The sequence below is a fragment of the Drosophila obscura genome, unplaced genomic scaffold, assembly GCF_018151105.1.
Source record: "Drosophila obscura isolate BZ-5 IFL unplaced genomic scaffold, ASM1815110v1 contig_1, whole genome shotgun sequence".
Lineage (NCBI taxonomy): Eukaryota > Metazoa > Arthropoda > Insecta > Diptera > Drosophilidae > Drosophila > Drosophila obscura.
The window spans coordinates 6,909,914-6,923,983 of record NW_024542679.1 but is presented as its reverse complement, the minus strand read 5'-3'; positions in this window follow the sequence as shown (position 1 = coordinate 6,923,983).

Sequence of the window (14,070 nt, the reverse complement as noted above, 5' to 3'; positions counted from 1 at the left end):
GTGTGCGACACGGCGGCCTGATGAAGCTCAATCGATAAATGGGATTCTGCTCTGCTCTGGGGCTTCTTCATGCTTTGGCTGCTACTTCTCTGCCCATGGCACTGGTGCTGCGCTTTTTTTTATTGTTGTTGTTTGTGTTGTTGTTGTGTGTCGCCGATTGAGGGAACAATTGCGAGATGTTGTGCCAAGATGAATTGCCTGCAATTGTGCGCATTGCTAGCCATTTGTTAGCCAACACGAACAAGAAACAGAAAGTGGCAATAGCTTTGAAGGCGAAGCTTGGGATACCCTTAAGGGTATCTGCCATACTACCGCAAGATGCTTGCTTTCTATTACTGAAACTCCTCGGAAAGGGTATGCCAACGACCAGTGACAGAGCGACAGAGAAAGCGGCATGCCAACATCAACAACCAGAACAGATTTCCGAATCAAGTCGACTTTAGAGCCGGGCTTAAGGTCCCCTTGTCGTCGCCTCCATCGCAGCGCCAGCCGATAAGGGGCCAAAAGCATTTGACAATGGGCCTTAGAGGATTTCCCTCCCCCCCAAAGACAAATCGCTGCATGTGTGACCAAGCGCGAAGAGATGTGATGGGGGGCCCTAGCAGCACCATTAATAATTATGGTTATGGCCCTTTTTTGGGGCCGTCCAGTGCAAATGTTAATGGGCTTTCGGTGCCTGGTTCAAATCGATTTTCATGGCTTTTGCCCGTTTGGCAATCTTTTGGCTCTGTAAATTGGAAAATACACACAAATACGATAGGTCCACGAAAGAGAGAGAGAGCGAGAGAGAGAGAGAGGATATAGTGGCGGAGCAGGGGAGCAGCAAAAATGTGACCACTAATTAGCCAAAAAACATTGTCATAGCATTTGGCATATGCTGGGGCATAAATAAACCAAGCCAAATACATATGCATTTACATTTACATATACATGCACTCGTAATACACACACACACATATGTATATATATTTTATTGCCTTTTTGGACGTGGAATTAACCCCGACTTAACCCCGGGAAATCGCATCGCATCGCATATCATTTCCATGGCCCACAGCCAGTAAGTGGGTCACAGTGGGTTGCTACATTTGTAATTCATTAGAGGGTGGAGCCAGGGGGGAGGAGGCAGGGAGTGTCAGTGGGCTAAGCAAACTATTAGAGTGTTAATGGAAAATATCTGTGAATAATCGCAAGAGATAAATAAAAGATGCCATTGATTTAGTTTATACAAATTGTATGCCGTAAATCTTTTCAAATGGATTTTAATTAACCCCAAAAAGCAGGCAATCGTTTAGTGGAAAAGCCACCCCAAAACTATGTCGAAAATTTACTAGAAACTTAACTAATAAATAAATAAATAATAAAAAAAATATTTAAAATATGCATAAAATAAATTACAACTTTTTCCATTTAGTTATTTTATTATTTTTTTGTTATTATAATTTCTATTAATTCTCTCAGCTTGTTTTTCTGTCAGTGCAGCGCCACTTTGTCCATCAAAAAATCGATCTATCAAATTAGAAATCATGCCATGGAAATAATAGGCTGCCATTTGAAATCTGTGTGCCAAATGCGAATATATTTCAAATGAGCAACGGCAATGCGCTGCCCAGCCATAATTAAGCTTCAAAGTGCGCCCACCCCATTTCTTTTGTATCTCTTTGCCATGAGTGTAAAGTTTAAAGCATTATTCTCGACTAGCTATCCCTTAGCTATTATCCTTTCAAATCAATTAAAAGCTGCTCTTTCCACGTCGCTGCTTTTATTTCATTTAGTGTGAAATTTCTTTCCAAAATTTAAGTATTTGTGGCACCAATTAAACCCAAAAACTGGCTAAAATGAATTATAAAATATTGTTTATTTTTGTTTGCCCCGAATGCATAAGTGCAGCCGCGCTAATTAAATAAAATTATGCAATTGCTTTTACATTTTGTGGCTGTTCAAATAGCGACACCGATCGCCCAAAATAATTTTCATAATTTTAAATGCGATTTTACGCTGTTTTTCCGGCGGGGTGGGGGGTTAAAAATAAACAAATTGCTAATGTGTGTGTGTGTGAGAGAGGGAGGGATGGGGCAGAGGGCCAGAAAAGCCAATGAAGTGTACTGAATTATTTGGCCAAGCGAATTGTCCAAATGGGCCGTGATAAACTCTCGCATTTTATTGCAGGTCCTCGCCCCAATCTCGCCCCATGCATATCTATGAGGGATCTATGGCACACAGCAGCAGCAGCAGCAGCAGCACTCTCTCTCTGTCTCTCTCTCTGTTGCTCCTTAACAAATAAGCATTTCCCTTTTGGTAATTCTGTTTTGGCATAAAGCCAAAGATAAATGGCAAATTCCAAATGCCAAACAGAAATATAACCAAGCGAGAAGGTCAACGCAGACACACAGAGAGAGCGAGAGAGAGGGAGAGAGAGGGAGGGAGAGAGCGAAGAAGTATAACAAATCTTTCGCTAGTTGTATGGCACTCTGCATTCCTACAGAAGAGGAGGTCCTGTGCTGTAGCTGGACCTCCTCGAGGGTCGGATTTATGTGCGCTCATGTCACTGCACACAAAAAGTTAAACAGCGCGCAACGGAAGTGCGACAACGAGAACAGCCAGACACAGTAGGAAGCTACTACGAAAAAAAAAAAATAAAAAAAAAACACAACAATCTGCAACAGTAACAGGAACAGGAATAGGACCCCCCCCCTCACCCAAGCCGGATAGGAGTACGGACAGGATCGAAACAATCAGGAAACTGGCCTCCGCTTCTGGCAACTGGCACTGGCAACTGGCAATTGCTACGAACTCGCTCGACGCGCTCTCATTATCGTGAAACACCCCGTGGAATATATTTTACATTAAGATGAACGAGTTTAAGCATTAAATAATGACTTGGAGATGCACTTTCGCATAAATGTGTAAGTTCTGCTTAAAGCGGAATTATTGCCGATTTATTAGATGCTAACAAATATGAGAAACAAATAGAAATAATTGTTCTATAAATCGCATATTCCCTTTTCATAGCCAACATTTTTCTAGAGCATCATATGGCGATGCCTGAAGTGATTGCCGTAACAGATTCGAATAAAAACAGCATCACAAAATGAGAAATAATTGATGCTTAGAGCACAATTTCAGGGGTGTGCCTGCCACCCATGGAGTTTCCATGCAGATTGCTTGTTGCCTTAGCTCTTAGCCCGCATACCCTTTATCCCCTTTTATTAAGTGTGTCAACTAGTTTTATTCCGCCTGAAGGCCAGAGAGAAGGCAACAGCAACAGAAGGCAGCAACAGCAACAGCAACAGAAGGCAATGGCAGAGGCAGTGGCAGCAACAGAGCTAGACAAAGAGTCATAGAAGTCATCATTCCACACCCATTGCCCCCGCCCAACCTCTTGCTGCAATAATACCTGATCCCCTGGGCCAACCAGAGTGTATGTGAAATGCTGCAAAAAAAGAAGCAAAAAATATATTTAAAAAAAAAAAAGAAAAGAAATAGTGGAAAATTTGCCAACATTTTCACTGAATTTGCAGTGTATTTTTGTTGTTGCTGCTGTTTGTTATTTCTAGAGCCAACTTCCGTTGCCTGTTGACATATTTCCACTTCATTGGAGGAAACAGAGTCAAATGAAGAGGACACACGGCAGACGACAGACAGTGCCGCGAGGCGGCACACGACACCAGGGGACTCATTCAGGTGTGCAGAATGGGGCAGGGCAGGGATTTGCAGGGACTGACAGCAATGAAGACGAACGGATGGATACACCCAAGGGCCAGGGCCAGGACCAGCACCAGCAGCAGGCCCGCACTAACGACAAATATTTGACACATGGCAGAGGAGGCAGTCCATGGAGAGGAGTGGCAGTCCGCGGAGGCAGTGGAGTGGCAGCCGTTGGGGCTCCCCAACTAAAATATGCGAGACATGTGCCAGGATATGCGTGTGGTGTGCAAAAAGGAACCTCTGAGACACACACACACACCCACACAAATCCTTATTTCCTTTTCCCAAACACTTCCCTTTTTCTATCCGTCGCTTCCCCTCCTCTTCAATTACTACTTGTCACTCCTTACTCCTTTCTCCGCCCCTTTTGTCATTCATTCTTTTCTCTTTCCTTTTATTCCTGTTAGTTTTTTGTGCACATTTTAATTTGTGTCAAATTGTTGCTAAAATGCAAAACGCATTGTTCCCCAGGAGACATCCATTCGGAGTGGAGTGGGAGTGGAGCGGGAGTGGAGCCCTTTCCTACATCATTCCGTGTCCTTTTGCGCTCTCCTTAGTACGTCCTTATTCTCCAGCTCCTTTGGCCTGCTCCTGCTACTGCTCCTTCTCCATCTGCGTCTCTCACTCATTCTTCTGCCACTTCTTGTTGCCTTGTTAACACACTTTTGTGCTTTTGTTTTCATACGTGTGTTGGTGTGTGTGTGTGCGCTGCTTCTGGTTTTTATTTCTTCTCATTGTGGCATAACAAAAACAGAGACAACATAAAATAAAAGGGAGGTAGGTGTAGATTAGCATGCCGAAGCATTGGATACACTTTTGGATGCGTTTTCTCTCTTAATCAGATATGTCTGGACGTTGATATGCAATGATTGGCACCATCAAGTGGCCCATGCGACACCAAGCCGAAGCCTATTACGCGCGGAACCCAGGCAGAAACGCATCCCCTCCACTAGCTCAACCGACCGAGGGGCGCAGCCGCATGACGCGCGACGCGTGTTACCTGTAGAGGATATAGTCTTGGCAGTGAGTTAAAAACTGAAAAAACACAGCTGAAAAGGGGTTTTTTTTCGAAAACAATATTCTTTTGTTAATAATCCTATGGCAGCTACATACTCGTATGTATGTACATATACATATAATTATAGCAGTCAGATATATTGCTTATTTTTGGAATTGGTGAAACTAAATTTTGTGGGATATTTTCCAGTAAAAGGAATTTAATCTTTTTTTAACCGATGATTTCTTTGGCAGCTACATATATTTATCTATATATATATATGATATACTCATTCGATTTAAACCAAATCTTGCTACAGTGTAAAGCATTATACAGAAACGCAACATGCAAAAATTCGCCCACAAATATGGCTTGAAAATCCCGCTACACCGTCTTGAAGGGTACGAAAAAAAAGAGGGGCAACGAAAAAGGGACGATGACGATGCGGGTTAAGCAGTGAGCGAGTAAAGTGGGTGTCAGGGCGGTGGCAAGTGTGGCAAGAGGCAGAGACCAGGGCGGGCACAGTGCAGCTGGTGCTGTATGCTGCTGCTGTTGCTGCTGTTGCTGCTGCTGCTTCTGTTGCAGTGTGTCTCCATGTTGCAAAAGCACAACAATAAAATGTTGTTACAAATTCATTACCGAAGGCGTTAAATTTGACACAGTTTTGCATGAAACAAAACGAACACGCAAAAAAGAGGGAGAACAGTGCAAAGAGTATGAGCGAAAAGCATAAATGAGGGCGGTATGGCAGGGGGGTGACAGGGAAACAAGGCACAGAACATGCAACAAAAGGCACTGTGAAGCAGCAGCGGAGAAGCGGCACTGTGGCACCGACTCCGAGGACAGATGGAGACGGTCTGATATGGTGCGAGGTGCCAGCAATTAAATTCCTTTTTATTCTCACTTCAATTCAATGGAACCTTTGTTCCGGATTGCATAAAGGTCAGAGCTGATTTCTTAACGGGGTATTACCAATTGAGGAATGGGGTTAAAGTTTGTCATGGAATTCCAAGGCGACGTTCCAGAACAATTGTGGAGAATACAATACATACATACATATGTATATATGTACATATAAATGAGAGATTTATTAAGAGATTAATTAGTTAGGTAAGGGTAAGGGTATTCGCAAGATTTTTAAACTAAAAAGTTAAATTAAATGCAGGAATTTTTTACTATTAAGATTGAGATTTCCTATAAGAACGGCTGGAGATAAATGCGGCTGGAGCATCAATGATCTAAGGCAGATCAACAAAGTGAATTAAATTAAATTAATTAAATTAACAAAGTAAAGTAAATTAATTAAAGCCATATTATACAATTAATTTGCATTAAAAATTGCACATAAAATTTTAAAAATGTTCTGAAACTTTTTTCTGTTGTCTCCCATATTACTTCTTTATCCTTATAAAGTCACTTGCCGTACTAGCAATCGTTATCTACGTTTTTATCTACTTTCTATGAACTCTAACCTCTGAATAATTCCCTCTCTTTCCATTTGAAATTTCCCCCTTTTGACAGATTTCCTATTGTCTATCATTTCATTCTTTATAATCCCCAGATTTTATGGGAAATTTGCATTATTTACTTGTAGACACAAAACACAACACATACATACATACATACATACATAAATACGTACATACATTTTATAACTTGAGAGGGCGGAAAAGGATTATTATCTGCTGACATCTCGGCTAACACGATTCGTTTGGCACTTTGCATCTAAATCGAAATTACAGGCACACGCATGCATGAACATGTCCAAAGAGTGTGTGTGTTTGTGAGACAGAGACAGCGGCAGAGAGTGAGAGAGTGGAGCGAGTGGTGTGTCAGAGAGTGGGAGAGAGTGAGAGTGCACACACATAAAGTATGCAGAGGGCGTCACTTCCGCTTACTGTTACTTCTACCCTACCGCTACCCCTACCCATGCCCCACTCAACGACTGTTTCTTCTTCGATTATAAACAGAATTTATTGTTCCTTGTGCCTTTTGCCTCCTGCTTCTTACTCCTTGTTGTGTTGTGCTTTTGTTGAGTGGCAGCCTAACCTTGGGGCTTAATTTGTGGCGACTACCGTTTAGCTTCTGGCAGAAAATATAGCAGGGAATTACCTTAATTTGTGATTTCCGTTGATCTTTGGCAAATTTCCTTTCATTTGAATAGGGAAATTTGATGGCCTTTAATTAGCGCTGAGTTGGCAGCCCCTTGCTCCTTGCTATCGATTGGCTGCATTGATCGAGATTTGAATATTCAAACTGGACGCAGGAGTGTGCAGAAATGATTTTTATTGCAATTTACTAACAACGTATTGGACATTTTCAAAACGCCTTGAGCTTCCTATCCGACTATCGGACAGTTGCATATTCAAAATGGAGCAAGGGAGCAGCCATCTGGTTCATCTTCTCAAGCGTTTGCTCAACTGTGAAAATTACTTGTGGCCTGGCCCAAGTCGAACATGAAGAAACAAAGAAGTGGCAAGTGGCAGAGCACACACCAACCGATGCGAATTCTATTCCGCATTTAACCTTTGGCAGCCATTACCAACTGGCGGCCCCGGCCCAGGCCCAGGCCACCAAATGGACAATATCGATTGACCCCGTTTCCGTTTTCGATTGCAATTCGTTTCAGTTTCATGCACTTTGCACCCAGCACAGGCACACCTCCAGCTTCAGCTTCAGCTCCTTCTACTCTTTCTACTCCCTCTCCTGCACATGCTGGGTGCTCCACTGCTGGCTGCCAAGTGAGCAAAGAAAACATAATTTACTTCCGCCTGAATGGATTGACTTTGAATTTCATTTAGCGCCGGACCCCAGGATCCCGCCTCCCTCCATCCACCATGCTGCCTGATATTTTCCAGCCAGCTGCTGACCATGCTTAAATGCGGCTCATTTATCAATGGCTGCTTAGCATGGGGGGCAGCAGGAGGAGGAGTCCAACCAGTTGCTGCTGCTGTTGGGTGGGTTGGGCGGTGGCGGCATGCGATATCTGAAATGAGGTCAACTGCAGCAGCTCTGAGTCCGTCCCGTCCCTCTGCTGAGCGTTTCCGATTTCCGTGGCTGCACTTCAAAAATTGACTTTTACAAGAAAACAATTGCAGCCAGCGTTGATAAGTGGCCGAGAGCAATGGACAGGCCATGTCCGCGTCTGTGTCCATGCTGCCAATACGCTGCCAATACGCCATTCTACACGCTCTGCCCCCATCCTCGTCCTTGTCGTCGTTGTCTTTCTGGGAAGTCGCAGCTGTCGTCGATGCGGCCAAAGAGGGAACAGAAGACAAAACAAGGGAAATAAAATCAACTATTTTATTGCAACGAACATTAAATGCACTTGCTGGCAAATACACGAATCAATGATCACAAGGAATTTCATTAAATTCGGTTTATTTTCTTTTTTATTTAGTTAGCTTTTGAATTTGAATTCAAATTCAATTAGAAAGCGATCGATTTCACAACAATATCGGTATCGTTCTTCAACACTGTCTCTCTCTCTCTCTCTCGGTCACAGCTCCAGTCTATCGGTAATCTCGCTCGGCACCTGGCGCGTTTTTCGCGCAGTAATATAAAAAATTAAATTAAATCATAGTACAACGTATCAGTGTGTAAAATATCTTCCTTGACAATATTGCGGTTAAGTGGCATTCCTTGTTGCTGGCTCTGACTTTCTTTTGCTACCAAAACCACTGTGTAACTATAATTTTTATGATTGCCGGCCCGGCGGACCATTGCAATGTGTGTGTACATAACACAGCGGCAAGCAGTGCGAAAACGGTTTTTCTCGCAAAGTTTGTTCAGTTGGTAAGGTATGTATGGACAGAATGGACAATTGCATGTTAAGAAACAATTCGATTATTTCAATATTGTCATTGGCAGTGGTTTTCCTGTGCAAATATAACTTAATTATGACGTTCAGACGCTAGGCAAATGCTGCGCACATTCCAATGTACACAGAAGGATACAGTTATTTGTTCTGCTTTTTTCTGGATCACTGCAGGTCTGTGTGTGCGGGTGTTAGAGTGAGCTGGGAGATGAGTGGCTTGGTTGGAAGAGGAAAGCAAAAGGAGAGGGAGATATGACTTGAGTGAGAAATATTTTAGAGTGTCAAAGAGAGCCCAGCCAAGAGAGTGACAAAAGAGAACAATGCAAATTGCGCAGAAAACTTACTTTAAAAGAGAGTGTCTATGTGGAAGATGCTGATATTAGATAGCTGCCAGCATGGGGTATTAATTAAAGGTGAGGCATTTCTGTATTTTTTGTATTATTTTTTTCCGTTCTCTTATAGGCCGTTTACACTGGGGCTGCGTCATGCTTCTTTGCGTCTTGGCGAAGACGCAGTTTTTTTTACATAGGTTAAGCATAGGGCCCTAGTGGTGGCAAAAAGTTGCGTCAGTGTCTGATTCATGTGCGTCTATTCGGTATATTCTATTGATTTTGCTCATTTTTGGTATTTTCTGCCTATCAGCGCAACTATCACCACTAATAACAACAAAAAATTGTAGATCAAAAATCAAATTTTGGCGCTAGAAATGTATGATTGTGCAAAAAGGTGAAAATATACATAAAGTCATTAAATAAAATACTTGAAACTGATTGTATTATTATCATATGAAATTTTTCTCACCCCCTGATGCCATTAAGACACTGCTGGAGACGAACTTCGGTGGTGGTTTTTATAATTTGAAGAAGAGGACCTCCACAAACTCTACAATGAAATGTCTGAAAATAATATTTAAATATGAGAATCAATTCTTTTTCGTCCATTTTCCTGACGTCTTGCTTAATTCTGTTGATTTTCAAAAATTTGTGTATCTTTCCTTGTCATCAAACACCCAAATCCAAATTCAAGACGCACGTCTTCCAATGTAAACGCCTTTTCTGCTTCATTGCGTCTATGCCGATAATCGATAGCAGAGAGCCCAGTGTAAAAAGGCTATTAAACTCTGTGCTGTCACTCTCTGTAGCAGTTAAACAACATGCAAAAATTTGGGGCGAACGCATCACCTAGCATCTTTACACACCTTGGACGCATTCTGAACTACGGTTGTCTGGCCTCGCCTTGTCCCGCTCTAACACCCGCACCTGTTGTGGGCCCTGCCTTGACCTGTCCTTCGCTGGCAGCGCTCCTGCCTGGGTCTAGCCTTCTCACTCGCTGTCAGTTGCACCTTGGGGCCTGTGGGGGGACATGCAGCATGCAGATTTCATTTGCCAATTTGTTATTGAAATATTTTCGATTGCTAATGAATTGCAGAACAAATGTTGAACACAAATGCCGGACCCGAAGGAAATCCCATTCATGGCCCAGTTAGCATGGCCATTGGCCCGGTTTGTCTGGCTTTTCAGTTAGGTAATAGCCCTCAATATTTAATGCCAATTTATGGCCACAAGGAGCCTGGCTCTGGCTCTAGCCAGGAGCTCCTTTATGCGAGTATATATCTGTTTTGGATATGTTGCATCAATTAAAGGTAATTCATTCAGGTGAATATTGCATGACATTGCAGCCAGGCGGAGGCCAAGGATATATGCCACTCCATTGCAACTCCTCTCTCTCCCTCTATCTCGCTGTGGGGAGAGCTGTGCCAGCTTCAAGTTTTCAAGGTATGCAAATATAAAGCCCAGGAGAAGTGCAACCATTATCTGAAAGCCTACTGGCTGCTCCTGCCGAATCATGGATGGCAAAATGTAAATGTGCATCTTAATGCAGATGTAAGCATTTCGCACCTGACGTCGGTTTATCTTGTCCAAATGATAATTTGCCAGCACACTGTGTCCCTGGGCCCAGGCATAATTTCGGCCCAAAGATTACGGTCTCTGGCCGCACTCTGTGGTCTGTGCCCTCTGCCCTCAGCCCGATACGGTTCTCACTCGAGGTCCGTCCGGGCTTACGTTTTGCCGTAATTATTGTGAGTGTGTGTTCTGCCGTGCCGTGCCGTGCCCGGCAGTGCCGTACTGTGTGCCGTCAAAGAAGGCTGTGGAAGAGAGCCTGAGAGAGTGTTGCACACAAGAGTTAATCTAATTGGGAGAAGCATTTGTGATTTGTGATTGGATTAGGGCCCAAACAAATGTCACATAATTCATCTCATTGCACATTCTCTTCACAGTTGTAATTCATGTTTTGTTTACTGAATTTCTAGAATATGTTTGAATATTCTTTCACTGTGCCCTGCTGGTGGATATTACCGCCTTACACAGAACTTTATTTACAGAAAATGAAGCCTTAAAGTAATTGAAATAGATATTGAAATATAGAAATTGCCTTTAAAAATGTTTCTACATCAATTTCATGTACTTAGTTGTATGCAGTTGCCATAGTTGTAGTTGCCTCTACAGAAGTATTTAACCTTTCGACCTGTCTCCCAATTCATTCATTGACATTTCCCCTAAAGTTTTCTTGTGCAATTTTCCTTTGTTCTATTGCAAAATATATATTTCCTTGTAGCGCTGTGTATGGCAGCTGCTGTCGTTCGAGGGGGCCCGCGCCCGCCTCAACAGAATTTGAGGTCACGTCGCTCTTTACGTCGCTCCACTGACAATTTCTAATAAAATCAAAGGCACCCAAAGTTTGTTTGGGGGAACGGAACCGAACTCCCACCGATATCCGTGACACAGGCCATACAAACAAATCTGCAGATAGAGAGAGAGAGCGAGAGAGTGACCCCAGCTGCGATTCGCCAAGTAACTTGCAAAATAAATAAAACTCGTCGCTTGATATACATATATTCCACCCCTCCCACTCGGCCGGGAGCCGACCTCTTCTGCCGCCTATAAATGGCTCAAACTTTTGTTGGCAACTGTTCACCTGGTAGCCCCTACACCCCCCATCATACCCCACTTCTCTATGGTTGGTTGGTTGACTGGCTGGCTGGTGGACCTGTCTCCTGCCATCAAGTTGGAAATTCGCAAAATATTTGCATGCAAAACTTTAGTCATAATTTCAATTCGCCTCCTCATTGAAGGTGGGCTACTTGATGGGTACGAAGGGAAGAGGGGCAGCCGCAGCCACTTCTCTACTACATAGTATCTCGCGTACGTTTTTGTTGTTGTTTGCATTTGAAAAAAAAAATAAAAATGTTTTGCTTTTCCTTTTTTTGCTGCGCCTGCGGCAGAGGCCTGGCGATGCGATGCGAAGCGTCTCTGGGCTTTACTTTCATCATTGTCCGCCTTGCCTACTTTCTGGCGGGGGTATATTGATTTTTTTTTGATTTTTTTTTTGTTGGTTTACATATCCGCGTGCATAGCGTATTCTGTTATTTTTTGGCACGTTTTTCGGTTTTTAGAAAGGATCAGAGGTACGGGATGGGATGTTGGTTGGAGAGTTGGCATTCAGAATGGCATGCGAAACTATGCGCTGGGACCAAATAAAAATTTCAATGCAAGCTAAAAGCCATTGAGATTGGAAAAGCCAAACGGCATGAGATGGCAGGGGTGGGGTTCAACGAATACGAGATACGCTTTCGAAAAAAAATTAGAAATTTTATTTCGATGTTGATCTCACTCTAACATTAACTCTGTTTAATTGGTTTGATTGAGATATGTTTTACTTCTCAAACATTTAATTACAAAATTCGCAAATTTCCCTCGCTCTGTAATACGCAAAAGCGGATGTTTCTCAGTGGAAATTACCAAACGGAGACATTTATTTGTATATTTTTTTTTAAATTATTAAGAAACATTTTATTTGCATTGCCAAAACATTTTTCATTCAGTTGCTTTAATTTTAAATATTTATCAAAAAACGTATCAAATATTATGAATATGAATAAGGTAATCTGATATGTATTCTTGCTCGATTTATTTCCAAACTTATGGCAATTAGAGTTGCCAAAATGTACCCCCCAAAAAACTCAGCTAAAGTGCGAAACAAACTTTAGCAGATATTATGCAATGCCATTCCTGGAGGTAAGGATACATTTGCAGGCTTCATTGGTGTGTAAAAAATGATTTTGCTGCTCACTTTTTGGTTAACATGAAAGCTGGCATTTGTTGGCCATAAATGTTTGCGGCGGTGGTGGCCGAAATGTTTGAATGGGCCGCCACACAGCCAGCCACACAAAGCACGGACGAATGGCAAATACCGAGTACCAAATACCAAAACCGAAATACCGAATGGATATATAGAATTATAAATAAAGTGCGAGAGAGTACACTTTTGGGCATTTACACTCCAGCTAACACACACACACACACACACACAAAAACACACACCTGATTCAGGATGGATCTGAATCCTGCAAAGTGGAGAACAGTTTTTTGACCACAAGAGCCATAATTTTGTTGGTTACTTTCCATGTTGTGCGTTTCCACACTCCACCTACGCCCCTGCCGCTCTCTATCTCTCTGTGCCACTAAAAGCACTCAGAATCTCGACCATTACACGATGCAATGACACACCAACCCACACCATGCCACACCATGCCACACCATACCACGCCACAGTAAACTCCTGGAACAACATTTTAAACTGGGATCGTTTCTGCCACTACCTTTACCCTTTAGCCTTACCTTTAACATAATCCCAATGAACATAAATGTCTGTGTGTGCGTTTGTGTGACCTTGTGACCAGGAGGCACTAGGAGGCACCCCTAAAGGATGCAGACTCGAACAGGAGAAGCCCTGCTCACAAGTAACTTGTGTATGGGAGAAGCCCTGACAAGGGTTGAGTGGGGGACCAGGAGAAGCCCACACAAGCGTTGAGGGGCGACCAGTAGCTGCCACAAGGATTTAGAGAAGACTCCTCCCCTTTCTTGCAAAGGAGTTTTTTGGCACCGAAAAACTGCATTCAAATGGGGGCAACTTTTCGTCGACTCCTGGCTAACAGGCGGCGACGGCGACGGCATTCAGGCTCTTGAGCGTTGCCTCTTGGGCGTCTCTTTGAAGCGAGTAAAACTAGACTTGTGCATATATTTTTGGCACGCACTTTAACTGCAAGAAGAGGGTAGAGAGGGGGAGAAGTGCCAGGGTTGGTTGCGTTTGTGGTCAGGTCGAGTGTTTGGGCTTTGTTTGGCTTTTGTTTGGGTCTTGTTTTTCCACTTGCGTTTGACATGCATTGACTATGCATAAGCCCCACGAATTTGCCAACCCAAAAAAAAGGACTCGCTCTCTCTCTCTCGCTGTATGTCGAGGGGGGAGCCGCCTTGATGACGACGACAACGTGGCAAAGGGTGCCGCTTCGTGAAGGCAATCCTGATGATCTTTGGCGGTGGGCCAAAGGCAGTGCTCATAGTGGGAAAAACCCCAAGTGTACTTGTAATTCGAAAATGCAAATCCCCTTGCCTAGGCAGTCATTGAATTTCCCCTCCATTTTCCGCTTTACTCTGTGTAATTGCATGTAACAGGCAATAGAATTATGCATTTCAAAATGGAAATGGAGCTC